Source organism: Macrobrachium rosenbergii, chromosome 53, assembly GCF_040412425.1.
Source record: "Macrobrachium rosenbergii isolate ZJJX-2024 chromosome 53, ASM4041242v1, whole genome shotgun sequence".
In the NCBI taxonomy this organism is placed as follows: domain Eukaryota; kingdom Metazoa; phylum Arthropoda; class Malacostraca; order Decapoda; family Palaemonidae; genus Macrobrachium; species Macrobrachium rosenbergii.
In genome coordinates this window covers 17582824-17607823 of record NC_089793.1, presented here as the reverse complement: position 1 = coordinate 17607823, position 25000 = coordinate 17582824, and the positions used below count along the sequence as shown (strand labels likewise).

The following is a 25000-nucleotide window of genomic DNA, read 5'->3' as shown; positions in this document are numbered from 1 at the left end:
CCAGACCCTGAGCTGATTAACAGCTCTCCTAGGGCTGGCCCGAAGGATTAGATTTATTTTACGTGGCTAAGAACCAGTTGGTTACCTAGCAACGGGACCTACAGCTTGTTGTGGAATCCGAACCACATTATAACGAGAAATGAATTTCTATCACCAGAAATAAATTTCTCTAATTCTTCATTGGCTGGTCGGAGAATCGAACGCGGGCCCAGCAGAGTGCTCGCCGAGAACGATACCAACCTGTCCAGTGAGGAACAAGATGGCGTTAGAAATTATACAATAAGGGAAATTGTGAGTTACATAGATAGGTGAGATTATGACGAAGGGATGATGGAAGTGGAAAATAGTATGATACGGCAAGATGAGCTCCTATGGGCATCAGAAGATTTGGAGGACCCTGACAATTACTTGAATGAGAACATTGAGACGGTAGGCTGGAGTTGAATGAAGATTTATGGAAGTGAAAGCACGAGAAAGACATCAGCGGTGAAATTTCAGTGAGACCCTTCGCTTCCCATGAGGTTTGATGCATTGATCATTAAGCTGTAATAGTATTTTATGTTTATTTCAGTCTTTGCGTTTGCCTATAAAGTTCAGACGAAAACGAGTTTCCTGTGTACCTATTATAGATTCCTCAGAACTTCATATCTGCCTATTATAGTTTCCTCAGAGCTTCATATGTACCTATTATAGTTTCCCAGAACTTCATATGTACCTATTATAGTTTCCTCAGAACCCCATATGCACCTTTTATAGTTTCATCAGAATAATATCCATAATCTCCAGTATGAATACAGAAGAAATTCATTGTAATTTCACAAGTTTCACAAATCCCAAATGTCAGTACAGGTAAATTTATAATTTCGTAATATTAGAAAATCCCCGATATGATTACTAAAGCAAAGGCTTGGAATAGATATTTTTGAAATACTTATCTCTTATATATTGCAAACTGATACCGTCGAAATTTCACTCCTGAGCGCTACGTCCGCCCGAATAATAAAGTCGCTCTTCGGAGAGGACTCACTCGCTCGGAAACACAATTTCCTCCGCCGAGGAGGAAGCCTCGCTTGGCAACGGCATGTGAGAGACGCCTTTGATCCGCGGCAGAAGTAACTGCCATTTAGAGAGTTTCCTTGCTTTGAAACCTACGCATACTCGAGCTTTGTTTTCGATGTATTTTGATCTTTGTTTTATATTCATGTTTACATGTTTGAATACGCATACACTATATATATCTATATATATCTGTTTATATATCTATACATCTATATATATTTAAATTAATGAATAAATATATATATTTATATATATATATATATATATATATATATATATATATATATATATATATATATATATATATATCATATATATTCCTATATATATATATATATATATATATATATATATATATATATATATATATCTTCCCTATAGATATTGGCTATATATATATATTAACATTCTAGTCCTCAGAAAGTATTTGTTGATGAGGGTGCTAGCCCAGTTCCGCTCTTCATCCTGATTGCGACCCTCCTCTGTTAAGTCGAAATAAGCATAATGGAATTTCACGGAACGTGCCAAATGATTTGTTGGTCGTTCAGGAATATAGTCCTTAACCTCCTCGGAACTTGTTAATCGATAAGTCAGACGTTCTTGGTAAAGATAACTTAATTGTTTGATGTGTGCGTATAACTTTTTTTTTTTATAAATAGTTATGTTATTCTTGCTTTTGCTGGTTTGTTTTTTGTTTAAATTTTATTTTGTTTTGTTTTGATAAACTATCACATCCTCGAGAAATATGAAAGTAGTTTTTCTAGTTGCCAGTAACAAACTGCATTATTCCGTGACATTATTTTTTTGTTCAAGGTTAGGGAAGACGTTGTGTTCTTGTTAATAATAACTTTGAAGTGAGCTCATCTGATCCATATATGTTATGATATTATAACGAAAGTAATGAAAAGTAAGGATTAAAACTTAGTAGCCCAACCTGAGCTAGTCACCCAATAAAGAAAAAGGTTATAACTCCGTTTTCTCTGAGTGTCAGCCTGCATGGACTGACACAACTGGACAAAGGTCATACTGATGTCTGTCACATTTTCCCAGTGTTGATGCCGTAGTTTGTCTTTAAAAGTTTAATATAGAGGCCCCTTAGAAATAGAATCTTGTCTTATTTGCCAACCTTCTCTTATAAGTTGTATTTCAACGTTAAGTGGAAAACTGATTGATGACAACGAAAATCATCTCATTTTAAATAAAACGTGATTCGTTGAATGGTATAATATATCTTATATTATGATTAAAGGTATGTATATGCCCCCTTCAGAAGTATTAACTTCAGTGACTTTAAATTAGTCACTTAAAATCTTGTAAGCGGATAGAACAGTAATAATTCGATTTTTCTTGATTCACTGGAGACTTAATATGTACTGTAGGTGCATGTGTTGGCCGAAGAGGAAAACCATACTTTAGCGCTTCTTAGTATTAAGTAGAACCCTCTAGTAGCTATAACTTTAGAATATATATACATATGTATATGTGTGTGTGTATATGTGTGTGTGTGTGTGTACGGAATATACTGGTCTAGTTTTTACCAGATAAGTGTGTAATTGTAATAACCATAGTGCCTTCTTAACTCGATTTCTTCACACTTTGAATATGCTTACCAGTAAGCGCATCCAAAGTGTGAAGAAATCGAGAAGTCAAGAGGGCATTGGTATATATATATATATATATATATATATATATATATATATATATATATATATATATATATATATATATATATATATATTTATATTACACACATATATTACATATGTATATTATGTGTATGTATATATACACATATATACATATATATATATATATATATATATATATATATATATATATATATATATATATATATATATATATATATTCATAGAAGTTACTTTAGCATAGATCAGGTGCTTAAGTGTAACAATACCCAGATAACATCTATATCACGAACTAAAGCCTGCTTCGAGCCAGTGCTACGTTCCCCACATATATTCATTCTCGAAACCAGACGGGAAGTCTGGTAAACAAATTTGCCGATAAATTGATGTGACGACAGATAGCTGCTGCCTGTGGTCGACGTTTTGCCATTGCTGCTTCCTGGTTAATGACAGGCTCAGATTTCGTGCTGGGTTGTGTATGTAATTGTAAAATCTGTTAAGTTCTTTGTCAGCTACTTTTGTCAAGGATGGACTGTTGGTGCCTATATGTAACTGTTGACATATTTGTACGTTTGTTAAATTCGTTTTCAAGAAGGAGAGGTGAATGTACGTTTGTTTACCCTTCATTCGCTAATGTTTTGCTGTCTCCAAAATGGGTTTGAACATTTGTTAGTAAATTAACTTATGGCAGTGTGACAGCACACTGGTCAGAGTGAAGCACTAAATTTTAATGATGAATTGAGAATCTTTTAAGAGTGGCATTATTTTTTTTTCTACAGGATGTGCATGATTTGCTTTCTTACTGGTCAGCTTTTTTAGTTACTGGTTTTGAAAATACGTTCATTCACATGTCCGTTCGTATTTTCATTATCCTGGCATTGATAATCTATTTCCTGATTAATGTGGAGCGTAATCGGTAACGAGATCAGTGAAAATGAAGGTGGCTTTAGGTCGCTTTACTTCGCATAAATGACGGAAACGTTTTAGGCAGTATTTTTTTTAGAATGTATGTGGCCTTTTTTTTTTAATTCTTTTTAAGGCAGTCATGTAAGGCTTATTGCAAGAAATGAGGTATAACGATATAGACGGTGTTATTTGGAATATACTGTTGAGCAGTATACAGTGTGCGTATAGGTTACTTAGTCAACAGAGTCGCTCACGTTCTTTAGTACATACAGGAATATAAAACAACTCATGATAGATTCATGAAATGCAATGTTGAGTTTGTCAGGTATGTAGATGAGGAAGATAATTGGAGAGTTAAAAAACTTTTATAATGAATACGAAGAGTGTTTTATCCTACACAGTAAGAAGAGTGAAGTTGAAAAAACTATATAATTAGGAAGTTTAAGAATGGAAGAGATGGAGAGCTAGAAAATATTCGATTGATTATATGGAAAAAACACTGGAACACGATGGCACTTATATCCTGAACGAGAAGGTGCATGCAAGTTAGAAGTGAACGATGAGGCGTGTGTGTGTGTGTGTGTGTGTGTGTGTGTGTGTGTGTGTGAGTAAAAGATGTTCGATGCACTGCTGACAGCCTTCATTTCAGATATATGGAGCAGCTAGTGTTCAATAAATTTTCAGCACGAGCTAGTAATCCATGGTTCAGCCATTCAACTATGAATGTGACAGTAGCCGTTATTTTGTTTTATCTAGGTGTTTTTATCTGGGTGTGCGTGTGATGAAACCTAGGTTGTTGAAATATACACTGTATTGCCCAAAACATTTGTTGTGACATTGCCTAGCTTGGATCTTAGGCCTATCGTAAGCAGAACCGAGTGCTCCCGTTTGAAGTGGTGGCTTGAGTAGGCATCAGAAAGTCGATGGCAGAAGGCAGTAGGTTTTTGTGTCTTGCTTATTTTTCAAGTATTTGTTTAATTAAATTCCTTTTTTTATTTAAGGTTTCATTTTTTGCAATGCGTTTAGGGTTCAGCTCCAAGTCAATAAAGAATGAAATATGGTGATGTATGTATTTATGAGTGGCCTCTAGATTTATACAGGTTGTCTCCTTCCTTTCATTATTTTCAACATCTGCTTTGGGCATTTTAATCCTCATCTCGGCTGGCATTTTCTTTTTCCCTTTGCAGCAGCTGGGGGATTATTGTCGAAATTTATTACCTCCGGATATAGTGAACACTTTATGTATTTTCTCTAGGTATCTCTCTCTCTCTCTCTCTCTCTCTCTCTCTCTCTCTCTCTCTCTCTCTCTCTCTCTGTATGTATATATATATATATATATATATATATATATATATATATATATATATATATATATATATATATATATATATATATATATATATATATATAAGCATTACAAACGTCAGTTAATGTCAGTTCATTTACTTGAAATAACATATTTTCATATATATTACCCGAAGAGTAACATATATGAAAATATATTATTTCCGAGGTAGAGCGAATTGATATTAAAGGACGTTTGTAGCTTAATGCTTGTAAATGAATCACGGTGATGTGATAAAAGAATTCATTCATATATATATATATATATATATATATATATATATATATATATATATATATATATATATATATATAATATATATATATATATATATATATATATATATATATATATATATATATATATATATATATATATATATATAATCATGATTGTTATTGCTAATGTGACTTATGTTAGGGAAAACGAGAGTGTGCAGATACAGAAAGCATAGCATTTAAAAAATAGCGTATATGAAAAGTAAAAAATGAAAGTTACTCGATTAATGATAATGATTCATTTTCGAGAACCCTTCCTCGTAACCGACGATTAATTGAATTTCGTAAAGTTAATTAGCAAAGGACCTTCAACTGCAGTCACATTTGAGAGCGAGGCTAATCAGGCTGCAGAGGTTTTGACGTACCGGGCTCGAATCCACGCCGCGATATTCTTGGTGAGGTATTCATGCATAATGCTTCGACCGCAGTAAGCAATACCCTGGCATTGCTCGGACTGGTAAAGGACTCTTGAATTATGGATCGAGAGGACAAGCAGTTTAGCGGTCGGCTGCATTGACATGCATGTGGGAGGGGAGGGGGGGGGCGACTGGCGCTTGCGCTTGACTGAATGATGTTGAGTGGTGGTGTTCATAAAATTCGTATGAAAATGGAAGGTGTGAATTGATATGTGATAAATGTTTTAGTTCTTAAAAAAGTTTTTTCCGTGTCTTTTTTAGTAGACTTTTAAAAAAAATTATTAAATAAAATTGCTTTTCATTTTTAAAAGTATTTTATATGATAGTGCTTTACGCCTCTTTTTATATTTCATGTTGTCAAAGGATATTGTATATGCGTGATTTTATTGTCATCGTTTAGCCATGTAATCGTTAGTAAATTTTTTTTTCTTGCTGTTTTTGTAGTTTTGAACTAAGATTCTTTAATTTATTTAAAAATTTAGAGTTGACGGTCTAAAGATGGAAGGATGTTGTATATTGAAATGACGTTTTACACACACACACACACACACACACACACACACACACACACACACACACACACACACACACACGATTTTAATAAAGTTCCTTCTGGTAAGGGTGCTAGCCATTTTCGGAATAAGATGACTTGCTTATGACGATTTATATATATATATAAATATATTTATATATATATATATATATATATATATATATATATATATATATATATATATATATATGTATGTGTGTGTATGTATGTGTGTGTGTGTGTGTGTGTGTATGTATGTATATATGTGCATATATTACAGGGAAGACCTGTGAGAAGAGCATGCCAGCGTCTTTATTTAGCTCAAACTTGATGTTGACAAAAGACGGAAAAACGAAGATAAAATGGAACATAAATCCAATAATTGAATGAACTCGTCCTTTTTCATGGATCATTAATTTTTTTAAGAATCAATAAAATTTGGCATCCTGTTGAAATATCATCTCGTTATCGATGTTTGTTATGTATTTTTGGTTTTAGTACGAATATTATTATTATTGTTCCTTCTTTTTGTTAGTGTGATAATAGCAGGAAGTAATATTTCCAAAAGACTATCAAAGTGAAAATTATTATCGTTGTCATTTCTGTCAATTCTGTAATGAGGAATAACTCAACGCGTCGTCTCTCTAATTCAGAGTGATTGTAGCAAAGGTCCTGAATATCTCTTTTATATAAATCTATGAGGAGTCATTAAACCATACTATAGTATTTTAGTCCTAAAAGTAAAACTCGAGATTATCTGAGCACGAGGGCGAACGAAGAGCGAGATAACTGTTGGAATAATGGAAATCAACATACATTTGATTGAGGCCCATATAATCCGATTTCAGAATTATCACAGGACTTCCGTTGAAAAGCTGACTAGATAACAGGTAATTCTCTCTCTCTCTCTCTCTCTCTCTCTCTCTCTCTCTCTCTCTCTCTATGTTGTAAAAAAAGTATATCTTAGTTTAACCAGACCACTGAGCTGATTAAAAGCTCTCCTATGGCTGGCCCAAAGGATTAGACTTATTTTACGTGGCTAAGAACCAACTGGTTACCTAGCAACGGGACCTACAGCTTATTGTGGAATCCGAATTACATTATGACGAGAAATTAATTTCTGTCACCTGAAATAAATTCCTTTAATTCTTCATTAGCCGGTTGGAGACTCGAACGCTGGGCCAACAGCCTGCTAGCCGAGAGCTCTACCCACCCCTCCAATGAAGAGCTCTCTCTTATGTAGTAGTATATATATATGTGTGTGTGTGTGTGGATGGAGGGTCTCGGGAGAGTGGTGTATTTCAGATCCCAGTGATTTACGTCATGAACATTTAATTAATGTAATTTTGGTTTGGTTGGTTTAGTACTAAAATTCTTTCCATTCCTAAAACTTTGTAATTGTAGTGATATTTAATAGCTCTAGCGGGATTTACATTTTACTAAGCTTTGTACAGTTATTTTTATCAGTACCCTTTCGTGGAAGACTATGCATAGTGATTATGTTGTAAATGGAGAATATACGTGGTGTGTGTGCAGAGGATAACCTTAGTAGAATAGATAATAATCATTTGTCTTATCACGCTCGTATTCAGATAAGTATGCTAATTTCAATTCCTCATTCCAAGTCAAGAAAACTACTGGCAAGTTGGATCATTTTGTGTCGCTGATTTCCAGTTTATTTCGTATTTTTTCTTTTCTTATTCTGTTTTCGTCTGAAGGTGGAAGTGATTGTGACATATGATGATGTACAGGTTTTGTTTCTCTGAACACAGGTGTTTATTACCCCTTTATATGTGCAGCAGATGTGCGGGCTTTACCCAGGTTATATAGTCTATTGCGTGACCCGCAAACGTCTATTACTTTTGAAACGAGAACGTCATTTAGTTTTCCAAAAAAATTCTGAAGTTTGTGCCTTTTTACATGAATATCATTTCCTTTTTGATAGCCGTAACGGCGATAGTAATTTCATGACAGACCCAGATTTGTGCATAGGTACGTCTCCATCAGTGTGAGCGGAACATTGTTAGATTAGATGATGCTTTTCAAGTTTTCCTTAAAATGAAGATCATTTAAAGTGGGGGGGGGGGAGCGGGTAGACTGCACTGTTGCCAATAAAAAAAAAATTCTTTGAGCTGTAAACTACCTTTTTTTGGCTTTTCAATTTAGCAAACGAACAAATACAGGAAAGATTTTTGTTTATCTTTGCATTTAAAATGTTTAAATATACAATGCAGTGAATTTTGTGATTTTCAATAATAAAATTAATTTATAAATGGTTTTTACCTACGCCACTTGTATTTGCATTGTGTGTTTTGAGGTGAGTTGACTGATGTGTTTTATTCAGTCAACGCATATGCTTGGTGTAAATTGATATGTGAATGTGTTCATTTTTTCTGTTTGATTTTTTTAATGGCCGCATGCATGTATGCATTATGTATAGTTTTCATACTCAACCTGCAAAATATCATCATGCGGATGATTAAAACCCATGTATTTTATGTGCATGTATTTTATGTGTATGCAGACACGTATACGTGTAATTTACTTATGCCAGTGTACGTGAGGGGATAACAGAGCCTTGAATTCGGGTATCGCCGGCAGTAATTTGTGTTGACGCAAGGCGAATTGCAATTCTAATTGGCCATTCTCGCAGGAAATTAACTCGGATGTGTCTCGTCGGGGAAGCTAGTTGCTTTCAAGTGCAGTTTGTTGCTTTGAATTTGTTTGCATTTCTCACCGGAAAATAATGGCTTTTCTTATCGGTTTTTTTTCTGTGAAGTGGGCCGGAAACCATTGAAAAATGGTGCCCGTGAGCCCACATATCGGAATGCGAATAATTGTCACTATTGTTTAGAGATGATAGTCTTGGAGTAATATAGGATGAGTGAAAAGCTGTGGCCATTCAATTTTAATTATTTTTTTTAAGGAGTTTGTGCGGTTAAACATTTTCCGTCTAGTATAAATGTAAAAACATGTATATGTAAAAGCTTTAGTATCAGAAACAACAGTTTAGATGCTAATAGAAATTAAAGTAGTTCTTTCCATAATTTTTTCGCACTAGATTTTATTGTTTTGACTGTGAACATTTTCCTCAAATTTTATCCGTTATTGATACTCTCGAAGGGCAACTGGCTCTATTATATCTTTCGCCTTAAGAAAATAGTACAAGAGATTTAGAAACATTCTCATTAAAAATTGATGTAGAGAGCCAGTGTATTCGTTACATAAAACGTGTAAAACTATATACTGTAACTATATATATATATATATATATATATATATATATATATATATATATATATATATATATATATATATATATATATATATTATATCAAATATAATGGAGCCCATAGAAAACGCCAAAATATGGAAAATAAAGGCTATATTTCAGAGACCGAACTGTCTCTTTACTCAGGCAAGGAGGAGAGAGACAGTTTGGTCGCTGAAATATAGCCTTTATTTTCCACATTTTGGCGTTTCTATGGGCTCCCTTATATTTGATGGAATTCTGTTTTAACAGAAAATATTTCACAGTCATATATTATATATACATGTATATACACATATATATGTGTATATATCTATAGATGTATGTGTATATATATATATATATATATATATATATATATATATATATATATATATATATATATATAAATACTTACATACATATATATACATATATATACATACTACGCACAACGTGTCCCATGAGAAGAAGGGCTTTGTTTGTCAAGAAATAACTGCATTTAGGATATTGCCACTTGTCAATGCAGCATCTTGCTATCTGAGTCTCAGTACGAGGTAAACTTCGTTGGACAAATCTGACGGGCTCCATATGCTGATGTAAATTAGATCGGTTTCTGATGGAATTACGACGTCCGAGATTTATGCGGGGCCGAATTAGCTGTTTATTATTCTTTCCTCGTCGGCCTTTTCTGAGGAGCAATTTTTACTTTTACGAGCCGTGAGAAGGACAGGTTGCCGGGGGGGGAAAAAAGGAAGGAAGGATGTGAAAAAAACCTGGGCGACAGGAAAAAAATGGCACGTTGTGGAATTCGTTGGAAAAGAAGCAAGGTGTGAGGGAAAGGGAGTAGCTGAGGAATGCGTTGGGGGAGATATTTACAGAAGGAAAAGAAATTTAGTGAAAGCAGTGAGGGGGGAATTTGGGAAAGAAGGAAAAGAAACAGTCAGAGTGAAAGGGAAATGAGTAAGCAAGGAATGAAAAAGATAGAGTGAAAAGAAAACTTAGCGGTTAGAAAGATGGCAAAGGAAATGAGAAACTAAATAACAAGGAAACAAAGGAAATGAGGTGAGAGGAAAAGAAAATTCCAAGACAGGCAATGGGTAAAACAAGCGAAGGGGCAGAGAAACAAAACGCGGGAAAAAACGGCGAAAAGGGGAGTGAACTTCGAGGGGCTACGGGCCAGAGAGGGAAAGAAATAAGAGTGACAGGAAAAAAAAAATTCCGAATAAGGGACTGGAAGAAAGGAGGTCAATAGAACATGCAACAGAACATGGGTTCCAAAGATGGAGAAGGGAAATTGAGCTTTCATTTGAATGGAGATTGGACCCTAGGTAAATCCTACATGGGACATGAGTCGGGTTGGCAAAATGTGAAAAGAAATATTGTAACAATTTTCTGAGGTAGTGGATATTTGGGCAGAGTGGGAGAGAAAGCGTGTATTTTTTTTTTTTTTTTTGCCATAAAAAATTCCAGCAAGTATTTATACAGAAAAATTTTTTATTTCAGTTTAACTAACTATACTGAGAGAGAGAGAGAGAGAGAGAGAGAGAGAGAGAGAGAGAGAGAGAGAGAGAGAGAGAGAGAGAGAGGATGTAGGAAGACAGACCCTGCGAGACAGACCCTGTAAATAATAATGAAAAGAGTAAAATCATTGTTTTTCAGTATTTTATTTTATTGTGATTTGGAGATCTAGTTATGTATATGAAAAGGGAGTAAAGGGTAGCGCGGGAGGCACGTGAGAAGTTCATTTAGACCGGTTGCACGGTAGGAGACTGATTTCTTTTTTGCCTAACATTATAGCGTGCTTATTTCTTAACACGGTTTTTGTAGCATTCCATATATTACTTTATTCTGGGAGTTATGCATACACATGTTACTGTGATTCGTTTCCTCTGGTCACCCCAGATAACCGCATTAGAATTCATTTAATAAAACGAACATCGTCAACTTTTCCCCTTTTCGCCATGCAGGCCCTACCTGAAGAGTTCATTTTGTAATACTTCAGGTAAATTTAACGGTAAAAGGCTGGCAAATGACCCTTTTTTTATTATAAAGTTCACATCGCCTGTTTCTACCATGGCTTTAAAAAACTGAAATATTACGGATGCCTGTTGCTAACTGGACATTCGAGGTGGAAACTTGCCTCCTCGCGGTTGGAAATAATAGTCTTTTATTACTTACGAACTCTTCTTTTACTGTGCTGAAACGATAGTTTAGTATTTTCCCTTCGTCTTTTTCCATTCGTGTTTACATTACTAATATTTTCCCCAATTCGATGTTTTCAGCAGCGTTTCATACAGTTAACTTTGTGTCGCGTCCCTGACTTCCTGTCAGTTGACAAGTCATATCCGTAATTGACATGTCATTGACATCATGAGGACATAGTGACTTGTCACACACGACGTATTTGGCTTGTCATCGACTTCCTTTTAGTCATATATAAATCTGACTTTTCATCAGCTTCCCAAAAGGATCATTACTTTCCTGACTTATATAAGCTTCCCAGTTTGCCCCAGTTAACGGAAGATGGAAGGGGCCAGTGTTTTCACTCGTGTTAGTGTATGTGTGCTTGTGTTAGCATATCCCGACGACGGTTAAGCAGGATTTGACGAATCTTGTCTATTTTATTCATTAGATGACTTTTTCTTAAAAATCGGTATTAATTAACGTAGGGTAGAAAACTCAGGCCACTGTGGTAACAGTGTAGTGCTTAGTCTACCTAATTCATACGTCCCTCATGATTTTTGTAAGAAAATTCGTCCTGGCGATGGTTCAACTCTCTCTCTCTCTCTCTCTCTCTCTCTCTCTCTCTCTCTCTCTCTCTCTCTCTCTCTCTCTCTCTCTCTCTCCTTTTTTTATGTCTCAAAACACTATTTGTAGTTTATCTCTATTTTTTGTATAATTGATATAACTCAATCAACAGTTAATCAAATAAATTGCTCCGCCTTATGTTTAATTTGTATCTCAAGCCCAAAAATGGATTGAAAGTCGCGCGTTTCCTGATGTTTTTGGTATTTTTTTCCTTGCTTTATGAAATTTTTATTCACGGCATGCAGTAGTGGTCTGCTTTGTAATGCAATTAATTTCGTCCTTGTATACCTGTGGTCTTATACTCTGATAGAGTTCCTTCTGTTTTTATGTATCGTTTTACTTCCTAAAACAGTTTTTCCATTGTTCCTTTGTTTTATTGACCAAGTATGAATGAGCCTAAATAACTTAGCAAAGTTTGTTAATGGAAGAGGAGTTGTATTAAATTACATAAGTGTAAGATATCTTATATATAGAGGGTCCCTCTCTTTCTAATACCATAATTTACCTTTGAGGATATATTTATCTCAAAATAATATATGCATACAACATATATATATATATATAGATATATATATAAACATATATATATATATATATATATATATATATATATATATATATATATATATATATATATATATATATATAGTGTGTGTGTGTGTGTGTGTAGTAAGATAGAAGTTTAAGAGAGAGTGTCTTTTCCTTTCAAGCGGTTTCTGTTATACCCGCCACGGCACAACCTCCCGTAATTTTTCTGCTGAGATCAACCCTTAATTTCATAAGATATTTTTCTTACTGCTCTCACACTATAAAACTCTCACCTGCTTCGTGTGTTATGGCTACTATAATCTTCCGTGTTTCAGTTGGATGGTTCACTCGGTTCTCTGATGGTTAGACCCACTCACATTTTTGCTACCCGAATTTTTTTCCTGGCTCTTGCTCCTTTAAGCAGCAAGTAAGTTTTTGTCTCCATGGGGTGTGAGCTAATCTTGGAGCCAGGGAATGACCTCAGAGTATGGATTAAAAGGGGGCAAAACCTTACGGGCTGTAAGGTTTTGCCCTTTTTATAACGGCAGAAATGTTACGTTCCATATGAATACCTGGAAGATATATATTTAGTAATTATGTTCCAGGTTAACAATCTTTTATTTTTTTTTTAATTAGTGAGGTGCTTTATATACCTTTTCATGAACCAAAATCTTCTGCAAAAATATTGTGATAATAATAGGTGCTGCCATATTAATACTTATGAAAAGGATGAACACGCTTGAGTAATTAAAATATAAACTAGTCTGTCTGTATTATACCTTTTTGCTCGGTTGTGTATACAACCTTTGGGCTCTGTGAAAAGTGCAGTGCTGTTCCCGTAGTTCTTTTTTTCACAACTCATATTTAATATATCAAAATAAGAAACCGTCAGCTCGATTAAACCATTATTGTGGCCTATTAGTAAACGTTCCGGCAGGTTTCCCCAACTCGTATTTATAATTTCAGAATACCAAAGTTATAATTTTGAAATTATAGCGTGTTAATTCAAAAGTTTTAATCCATAATTTGAGGTCATTCCCTGGCTCCATTGCGTGATGTAGAAATTCATTTGGGAATTGTTGGAATATGGTTTCTGTGCTTTGATGATCCGACGGCTCGATCTGGCTGAAGTGGAGGCTTTGTATTCATTTTCTAGTGTGCGATTTTTCAGGAGTCAGATTTCTCCTCTCGAATTTCCTGCGTCGCTTCTAGTGCTTACAAGTGCTTGCATTGTGTTCGCAGGTGTTTTTTGGAAATTTTTTTTATTCGGTGAGTGCTTCTTTATAACATTTTTTTTTCAATTTAAGATTTTTCTTATGAAGTTCAAGTATTTGATAAATATATTTTTTTTATATTTATCTTTTACTTTGTTCTATTTAGCTTCTGATCTGTTATGAATATGGCTCAGGGTTCATGTTCCTATTAATGTTACAATGCAAAAATTCCCAGGTTAGACGAGAAGCAGAGCATTGTACGTTATAATTGCCTTTGTTCTATGTTTTTTTTTTCCACCCTGAAGTCTCTCTCTCTCTCTCTCTCTCTCTCTCTCTCTCTCTCTCTCTCTCTCTCTCTCTCTCTCCTGTCTTCCTCTTCCATTTCCCCATTCCCTTCCGTGTGGGTGGGAGGATTCAAGATCTGTATTGTTTACAGCTCTGTCTCTCTAGTACCCCCTCTTCCCCCTTCCTGTCGCCCCCTCCCTTTCCCCCTTCCTCACACGTCTTCCATGTGCAAAAGTGAAGGTTCTTACTACAGCGGCTGCTTGAGAAACAACTGCATTCTGGCTCTTGTTACGATGTTGTTTTCGTGGGTTCCTTGCTCTGCTGAGGTGGTAAATGGGGAGTAGTGTAAGAAGAACTAGTAGCGAACGAAGAAAAGGGAATTTTCTGTTTTATTAGTCCTCCTACAAGGGATAATACGACTGTAGAGAGATGGGTGAATGAAATGACGAAAGATGAGGTGGGTGGGTGGGTGGGTGAGATGCTTTCTATCGATTTGTCCTTCCCCCCCCCCCTTACCCTCTCTTTCATCCTCTCCCCCCATCCTTCTCTCACTCTCTCGTCCTCCCACTCCCAGCCAGCTGGTTTCCACCGTGGACTTCTTTCGAAATGTCTCTGCCTTCTGTCTGCACAGCCATCTGACAGTTGATGAGGATGAATAAGACGCTGAGTCGGTTAACGATATTCCCCGGGTGTGTTCTTTTCCGAGATGTTATTTTAACGACTAAGGACATAACGAGTAATGTTGCTGGCATCAAATTTATTTCAAGTAGGTCTCCCATATTAATTTCGCGTTTTCCTAATATTCTGGCTCCTAATTTTTATTTTGTACTTTTATTGTTATGCCAGTTGTTTATTTACGGCTGATACTACAATATAACGTTATCCTTAAATTTAATACTTGAATACTAGAAGAAATGTGGTTTTGCATAGAGGCCATATTGCGAATGGTGGCATCTGGCAACTTCCCCAGTCGGCGCAGGGAAGGGGAGGTCGGTACTCGGTTTGGTTTTCGGGCGCCACACAACTCACTGGGTCGTGGAAGTGTACGTACGCACGATGCCGTTCCCGCCAACATAAGGCGCCTCCTTTCCTCACTCTCGCTCTTTCTCTTTCTCTGGGTGCCACCAGGCTGCCGAGGGCCAGTCATCGCCGTGGCACTTACCCAGTTCCTAGTAATGTGACGTGGTGGATTACTTGTTCCAAGTACCTTTGTTTGTGATATTTAAAACTCCTCGGGTGACCTCACGTTATGCTAGTGGCGTTGTTGTTACTTTTAGACTTTTAAACCCCGCTAGTTGCTGTTGTGTTTGTGGAAGAGAACAGATTAATTTCAAGTGACCACTTTGTGAAAAGTGATGGATTTCCATGTCTTAAGCGCTCATTGTCCGCTTTTACCTTGTGCGTCATAGAAAGAACTCGAGGCTTTTATCATCCCGAGTACGTAACCTGAAGGTGGCATACAAGTGGCATATAGACTTGCGAGGATTTGTATCGGCTAGAAGCTAAAGTGACCTTTACCGAAATCGAATGTATTGGTTATTCAGCCACTGCCTTTGGAAGGTAACCAGGAAAAATTCTACGTAGCGTAATCGAACTATCAAGTGATGTCGAATTGCGCTCTAGAACGTTCGAATTCATATATATTCCGCCGAGGAAACTTGAAATTATAATTGCATTCTGCCGTTGAACCGTGAAATTAGTTCTTGCATTGCGCAAGCTTTCATTTAAAGTCACTCTTGCTCCACTGAGCCATGCGTTTTTTCTCACATGGTGCGGATGAAGCTTATGATTAATGCTGTTTGAGATTTAGTGTTAAAATATTCAGAATATCGGAGTGTGGCTCTTAAAAAACTGTCGGAGTGACCACGTTCCATCTCAAGTAATCTCTGGAGGTTCAATCTTAACAGAAAATGTTAGTGTAAAGTTTATTCCTATCGCAAACTGTGAAAAGCAGTTGTGTATTTGCTTAACAAAGATTAGTTTACTGATCTTGCTCTGCGTGCAGTGTTATGTGTAGCGAATATGTAACTAGTGCTTTATTAATCTCATGTAGTGAATAAATCTTGTGAAATTGCTCCTCGCTTTTGCATGTGTTTATGCATTTAACATCCAGCAGTTAGTTCTTCGAAGATATCAAGTTCTTGTAGCATTGTCGTCATGGATAACCGGTAAGTAACACTTGGGTAAATTATGGAAATTGGTATTATTGTTATCAGGTTTATTGCTGTCTATGTTGAATTTGAACACTCCCTTCCGGTGTGTTTAAAAATAAGATATTACTTGTCAAGTTTTCTAATGTGGGAATGATCTTGAACAGTGGTGGTATAAGAATCTGTCACTGAAATATTTAGGTCACCATTTGAAGTTAATTTTATTAATTCTGTTCATGCAGATAATATTCTGTACGATACTTAATTTTTTTTTCGTTTCATTCGAACGGAAAATCTGCCATCTTCAAAGCTTGAAGTCTGTGTCAAGAGCACCTGTATTAGTGATTACTTGATGTAATCGTTAATTTAGCGTTGACTATAATTATTTTTGTGAGACGTGTATAAAATAATTTTGTCAGTTTTGAATTTCAAAAAATGTTCCGGTAATTTTTATGCACGAATTCCGACGATATTACCTTTAATCCGATCAGTTAGGGTCTTGACAGTGCGAATTTATCTGATTTTATAAAAAAAAGTTTTTGTAGTTACAGGTTTTTGTTTTATTGAAAGTTTGTTAATCTTCTTTTTTCAAGTCCTTTTGTGTCTGAATGTTTTGAGTAAGTTAAATAGTTTATTAGCAGGCTGCATTTAATTACAAGGGAAATTTCATTGCTCCTGCTGTTTCTGAAAACAAGAGCTCGGGTCCCTCCTTGGGTTTATTTCGACGGACCACGGCTCGGAATAGGCGAAGATCTCTTCAGCGGATATGAACCAGTTCTGAAGTTCATTGTATCTTACCGTGAAAATACCTTTAATCAATTCTGATTTGAATTATTCGTATTGTCCCTTTTTCCTCTCTGTCGGTTCCTTAATTATTAGGGGGTTGGGTTATCGATTTCGTCGTCTCCACTGGGCCCTATCTATTGAATCTCCCCCCTCTCGGCGCAGGTTTCCTTGTCAGCAGGTCCATTCCCGTATCCGACTTCTTTTCTTCTACAGGTTCTCCTTTCTCTCAGTGATTTTTTTTCCATGGTATTTTGACTGTGTTGTAAAGCCAAAATAAAAAAGTTTGTTGTGCCAGTATTCGTTTTCCCTATTCTCATAGTCCAGATTTGTATATAAACTATTTTACCGTTTAGCCTTCCAACGAAAATGCTCTTGCATGAGCTATTCTGTCTCATCCCCACGAAAATGGGTTTGAATGAAACTGTTGTGCTTCTCCCCAACCCAAATACTGATGAGATAAATTAGTACTGTATACGTCTTCCTACTAAGATGTGCTTAGCATAAGCTATTTTTTATTCTCTCTTTATCAAAATGTGCTGTACATAAGCTATTCTAGCTCTCTCGTGTGGACATGAAATGTTCTACTACTTTCCCCACAAAAATGTGTTTGACTTGAGCTGTTCTACCAGGAAAAAGAAAAAGAACAAAAGGGAAAAGTGTTTTCTCAATGCGGCATTTTCTTCCCTTGAAGTTTCCGGGGGAGGTATTTAGCTCAGCAGCCGTCGTGGCCCTGATAAGGCCGAAAGCGTCCGTGTTTGTCCAGGTCTTTTACGACTAGTTGCGTGTGCAGCGGCCATCACGATATCCGGGAAAAACGAGAGGATTGCAAAGCACGGGTCTTTTTGGTTGTGTTATCAGAGGATGACACGGGATACCGCTCGCTCTGCCAGTGTATTGTGGATCTGTCCCTAAGCCTTTACACAGAGAAAGAGTTAAATAAATAAGAGAGAAAGCTGTTTTGTTTATTATTCTTTTTTTTTTTGGTGGGGGGTGGGAATGGACTGGAGTAAGGCGTTTACCTTTTTTGTGTCTTTAGTAAAGTGCAGTACTGTGAGAGTGCGCACTTGCTTGATAAGTCTTCTTTCTAAACGACAAACATTTCACATCGAATTGCTGTCAATTGTGTCTGTTATGGTAAATTAAACCACTGGCACATTACGGTGTAATGCAGTCTCTTGTTCAAATCGATATTAGGAACCCAAAAACTCCGTATTGCCCAGGTCATATATTTGTTTATCGTTTTTTATGTATAATATTATATATAAATTACTGGGTAAAAAATGAATCATTTTAGTGAGAGAGAGAGAGAGAGAGAGAGAGAGAGAGAGAGAGAGAGAGAGAGAGAGAGCACGGTACCGATGTTAAAAGAAAACAATCAGTGAAACTTGCAAGATGTAATTATTGTTGTATTGTTTGGGGGCAAATTAGCGTTATTAGCGATTGCCAGGAGCGAGCTGTTGAGGACAAGAGTCAAGTGTGTCATTATACTGTAGTTCGAAAAGTCTAAAACCAAGTTGTTTTTGTTTCTTCTGTGCAATTGAACTCATTTCTGTTACAGAAACGAGGAATTATAATGAGAAATGTATACAATGTTTTCAGGGAAAAAATACATGATTAATAATTTAACCTGGTTTCGTGATTGCTTCTTTATTTGTATTCCAAAGCAGTAGAATTCCTTTTATGCTTCAATTTTTCTTCCACATATAATCATCCTTTCTTTAAGAAGCAGGTCTGTCATTTCCTTCATAGTTAAGCCCCCAACTTTTGCCCTTCTTTTATACATATATATATATATATATATATATATATATATATATATATATATATATATATATATATATATATATATATATATATATATATATATATATATATATAATATAATGCATGTCATGTGGTAATACGCTATGAACTTCTCAAAATTAGATGTGCATTTCGTAAAGGTTAATGCTGAAGTAGTAAGGGCGGAAGAATATTTGTATCTGAGATTCAAATTGTGACTGTAGGAAAGTTAAATCCAAGCTTTCCATCGTCTAGTTTTGATGATGTTTTCAGTCATCAATGTTCATAAAATTGATTTGGTAAGTTTCTGATACAAGAGAAAAGCGTAATTTTTTGTAATATAGTTTGTCATTTGCACACACACACATTTATGTATGTATATATAATATAATATAAACAAAATAAATTGAGTGAATATTGCTTATATATAACCTTAAAGCTTTGATAGCTCGCAGTTCTTGTAGATGAAAATTGGTATCTCATTTATATCTTTTGTACTTCGCGATTTAGCGTGAGAATTTCCTTTGTTTCACTGATGGGAAATGATGGAAATCCATTTGTAAATCACATCACCGGACACAGCGCTCAAATCAACGGCAATTGGGCGGCGCCATACTGTGATCTTCCCACTTCTGTTTTAACAGCTTTGTTTTCCGTGTGTCTGATGGAATAGTCGACCACTACGGTGTTGTGACATTCAAAATACAATACTGCAGTATACAGTGGACAAATTTAGTGATGGGACTCGTTGTGGACAGTGTCTGAATGCGTTATGCTGTCTACAAATGCAATGGCGCAGAATGTGGCGGGTAAATATATTGATGCGAAAAACAGATGAGTCATGCAGTGTGCAAATGAAAAAGATTGATGGTGTAGCAACAGTTCGGTCTTTAATTTATTGAAGCAGGGTGCAGTAAATAGATGCAGCAAAGCAGTAAACAGTCGACAGATATTTTGATGCAGCACATAGTGTCATCGACAAAGAAATGACAGTTTTAGGGTGCAAAATTTGTAGCAACAAGCAGTCGAGAAATACATTAATGTAGTAGACAGTATGAAAATTGGCGGTGCAACATACAGACAGTAGTTTTAGAAAAGCAATGTAACATACGAACGACAGATATATAACGGTGCAGCATGTAGTCGACAATGTATTGAAGCATTTTCAGCGGACAAGTACAGTGATGCATAATGCAGTCGACAAATGCAATGACGCAACATGCAGTCGACAGGTGTATTGATGAAACATGCGTGCGTTGACACTAACTGAAGTGAAGAACTTTTTTACTGTTTTTCTATTGTTTTGAATTGAATATATATTTGACAAGTCGTCAGGCCGAAAACAATGCCTCCTCGCTTTCATTTGTGCTTTTAATTGGGGAGCGTGAAATAACGCCCCTATTTGCATATAGGGAAATTGCATCCGTTTCGTCCTCATAAATTACGCATTCCATTGAACTTGCATAACGTTTTCCAGACTTTATTGGTGTGTTCTTTGAACGATTGGTGACGATTGCCGTAAGTGTGTTTGTTTTATATAGTATTTGATATTGTGAAAACGAAGCAGTAGCTACTATCATTAGTTGATTTTGCTCTTTTAAATTGTTTTTTATTGGTATTATCTTCATGTTAGGAGTAACTATTATTATTATTATTATTATTATTATTATTATTATTATTATTATTATTATTATTATTATTATGTTCGACGCCCCGCAGTGTCTCCCACTGTCACGCCAGGGGATCTTTGACCGGACATGCTTTCATGGGCTTTCGTGGCTCTGTACCCAGAACTGCAGTTGGTAATGTCACTTGTGCATTGCCCATTTCCGAAATGTTTTGCCGCCTACGAAGCTCCCACCTCAGCCGAATTTCAGATGGTGTATATGAATCACTTTTTTATTTCTCCGAAGGTGCGTTAAAATAGTCAAGTCAAGCAGCAAAAAAATATTTCTTTCCCAGAAAAAGGAAATGTAACAGAATCTCAAACAATAAAAACCTGGATTGTATCTCTCTTTCTTAATAGCAGACAACTCGTGCTTTTTTTCATGCTTTAATTTGTAAAGATGGACTGATAGCAAGATCAAAATTGCACAGTAACAGCAAAAAAAAAAAAAAAAAAATATTTCGATATTTTCTCCTAGATAGACCAGCTTGATGGAATCTCAAACCATAACAATTTTGATTATATAGCTGCTCAGTGACGCAAACTACCCTTCAATGTTTCTTCATACTTTCATCAGTAAAGTGTGATAAATATCAGAACCTAAAGGGGAAAATGGCAGCCACGAAAGCAAGAAACATTTCCTTCTTTTTCTGAGCCAGACTCATTTTTCCCATCGCTGCTTCAATACGGTTGCCTGGAGGCCGTTTTTCCTCTTCTCTCAAAATGAACTACGTCCGCTTCTCGGAATGTTACGAAACGCCTGACTTGTGACTTTGAGCTCGAAATGAGCCGGAATCCTTTTGCCAGGATACGAATGATTCCTCATGATTAAAAAAAAAAAAATCATGTATCTTTATTTTTTGTAATCGAAGCAAAAAGTCATTATGTGAAAACTACTTTCAAGTTACAATGCACGAAGAAGACGATTCTTTTTCAACCGCAAAACGAGAATAATAATATGTGCATAAAGAATAGAAGCAGTAAATAGAAAGAAGCAACCATTTTCATACATTTTTTTTTGTATTTGTTTTTTCTTTAGTCTATTCAGTGTTTTCCTCCTTCACTGCCAGGTTTTAGAACATTGTCTGTATGGTCGCCGTCCATCGCCAAGCCATGGAAATATAGCACATTAGAAAACAGCCACAGACGGTGGTACAGTTACTCCAATTAATCAAGCATATTATAATTGAGCAGAAGGAATAAACAAATTGGTAAATAAACATTTCGAGAATAAGGCACGATATTCAGGAGAGCTAAGTCTGCATTTTTTAATGAGTTTACATGAACAATGATAATAGCAATGCATTTCATTTTAGCCTGTGTCATATGTAGATAAATAAACCTGTTAAAAGAGATGAATTTTTGTAAATAGAATGTGTCAAATAAGAATACAGTAGCTATTTAGGTCGAGATCTTTTGACAGCACCGCATCTCAGTCGTGATGCACTTTACATTTCGTCCCCCCTGGCGAGTCTCATTTGAAATATCCGCCGTAACCCCAATTTTATTGCACCGTCATCAGCGTCTTGGGTGATACTGCCCCATTAGCCTTGCCCCAGGTTGAGCGCAAATTGTTATATTGACGGCTGTGGGTATTTACAGCTATCGTCGAAGGCTGGGAAGCGGGGGAGGTTACGTCTTCTTCTAGCCTTTATTTAAATTTATTTGTTTCTTTTTGAGTGTTTATTTGTAGTTTTGTTAATTTTTTTGCAGATTATTAAATTGTGTTATCACAATGTAAAAATTAATCATATTTTTTGTAATATGATACCAGGAAGCGATGTACGTCTCAGAAAGAACAAGCTCTCTTTCTTCGTCATCCCTTGGCCCTTAGAAATGATAAAATGTACATTCCATGAGGTCATATTTATTTTAACTCCACTGTTTATGTTTTATGTCATTGTTAGTTTTCACTCGTTCCGAGAGGAAGCGAAGAATTTCGTTATTAGACACGAAAGCAACGTCCCCTAATAGATTACAGTCATTACACCCATCCAAAAGTCCTCCATCCTCCGCTTTAGGAATTTATTACTACAGATTGGCCACTTTATGCAGCGTAATTCCGCGGGGTGGGAGACGCCGATACGAATTTCATTTCTGGCCCCACCTCGCAATATCTCTGGAAAGTTTATGCGTCCAATAATAGCTCGGGTGACATTGACACAGTGCTTCGGTTGCAGTGAATCTACGGTGTGCGTATGCCGGACTGCGTTAGCGTGGGATAGCAGGTCATGTTTGTGTGATCATATTAGCCTACAAGGTAGCTTAGCATGTGTGTGAACCTTGATAGCGATAGGTTAATATAGGATTACTTGTCCTGTATTTAATACCTTGATAGCTTGGTGTAGTCTTTAGAATGTGACCTCTGATAGAAGTGAATTACTCAGAAACCTTGGATAGCTCTTTTCCTATCCGAGCTTGCAAGTTGTGATTATGTTAGATGGCGGTGATTCGACAGAGCACAGTTTGGAAGAACATAGTTAGAGAGAGAGAGAGAGAGAGAGAGAGAGAGAGAGAGAGAGAGAGAGAGAGAGAGAGTGCTTATGTTTTCAGCAATTTTGGAATTGTATCTAATTGGATGGTACCTGGGGTTGGGTGAGACGGACAGTCACACGAAATAGAGAACTATTACTTTGATAGTGAAGAAACGTCGCTATTTTTTTTTTTTTTTTTTTAAGAAACCACCGCCAAGGTAATGTTTATAGGATCGTTGTCGGTTATGTTGGTTGCCGGATCACAGTCGTTAGTTTATCTTTTTTCTCATGATTAAGGCGAAAACTAGGCCGTTGTGCTGCAGTTTTGGCAGTTTCATTGAAATCATAGGGGGAATTCGGTTATTTTGTACTATTGTTATTAGCATCCTACTTTTAGGCAGAATTCTTAATTGTTATTGATGAAGTTGCAGAATTTGCAGTTGACGAAGTTGAAGAATTTTTACAAGTTCCTATCATAGATTTTATCCATTATTAATACTGATATTTAGTTTTTCTTCTTAATCATTTGAGATTGCCTTTGCTTTATTAAATACATTCTTCTTCGTTTGCCGTTTGTAACTGCTGAGAGGTATTCAGGGATAGATGTTTGTAATTGACTTATTGAAAAATATAATAAACTTAGTGGTCAGGTTAAACTATTTTAAAAATAATAATATTGAAAACTTAACTGACGGAAGGCAGTGAAGTTATCGACAGTGACCGAAATCAATACGGTGAATTGTTCATAAATTCCTGTTTTCTTTTCAGAAATTTATGAAGATTTGTTCTTAAAAATAACGCGGAATTGGTCGAAAGAAATGTTTCTTCCAGCAAGAATTGTATTGTAAGCTTATGTATATTATATTTTACCAAGGAGTTTTGTCTGTTTGAGGCATTTAAGGCTTGCTTTAGTTATATTTTTTGCTACGTGTGAGACCATGCGGTACATCCAGTTCTTCCGCGGTTGGAATACCAGGAATCATCTGTTCCAGGAAAACTAGTTAAGCGATGAGCGTACCATTGAAAACCATCTCGGCTACAATAGGTGAGCTATTGTAAACTCCTTGCAAAAAGGAGGAGGAGGAGGAAGAGGAAGGGGGGAGGGAGAACCTTGGGGAGTTAGTCCATCTCCCCTTCCCCTCCGACTCATGAAATTGGATCTTTCCTGAGGTCATGACGGATTTACGCAAAGCTTTTGGCATCCCGGGTTCCCCACAAGCTTCTTTTTCCTTCGGCTTCCAACATCCGGGTTCGTAAAGTATGTGGGAATGTTGGGGTTTGTTTATGTTACAACTAGGACCCACCTGGTCACAACACACACACACACGCGCACGCGCATTCATATTATATTTTTTGAGGTTTTCAGTCTTATTGTGAATATATATATATATATATATATATATATATATATATATATATATATATATATATATATAATATATATATGTATGTATGTGTGTGTTTCTTTTATACTTTTAACTCAATTATTTCTTACACAAGTTAGTCACTACCCCCTCTCTCTCTCTCTCTCTCTCTCTCTCTCTCTCTCTCTCTCTCTCTCTCTCTCTCTCTCTCTCTCTCTCTCTTCTCTCTTTTTGAGTCACCCTGTCCTAGGCAACCTGCTTATTGGTATATTTTTATAGGTGCTAAATAGACACTTAGGTTCAAACTGTTTACCTATGTCGCTGCTAACATTTATGCCAATGTGTCAGGGGAAAAGAACTGGGGTTACTCCCTAAACTTTTTTTTTTTTCGTCACAAATGCAGATATGGTATTCTGTCGTTTTATAGATTTATGATTATTTTGACATTAAGCGTTTCCCCCTTAGAGTAGATGCCTAGAAAAGATAGGGCATTGACCATTACCACTTT

The 25000-nt window shown here is 36.0% G+C and overlaps 1 protein-coding gene across 10 annotated transcripts in view; it reads left to right on the top strand.

The window, feature by feature from the left end:
* LOC136834324 (adenomatous polyposis coli protein-like) overlaps positions 1-25000 on the top strand; it is a 631708-nt gene that overhangs the window by 184090 nt on the left and 422618 nt on the right. Inside the window, exon 1 of one of the 10 annotated variants that reach the window (XM_067096816.1) lies at positions 15289-16438. The exons of 7 other annotated variants lie outside the window; for them this stretch is intronic. The gene's annotated coding sequence lies outside the window, so the exon portion shown is untranslated. Of the gene's footprint in view, positions 1-15288; positions 16439-25000 lie in introns of those variants that run through there. 2 more of the 10 variants (XM_067096819.1, XM_067096813.1) reach the window with 2 other exon arrangements.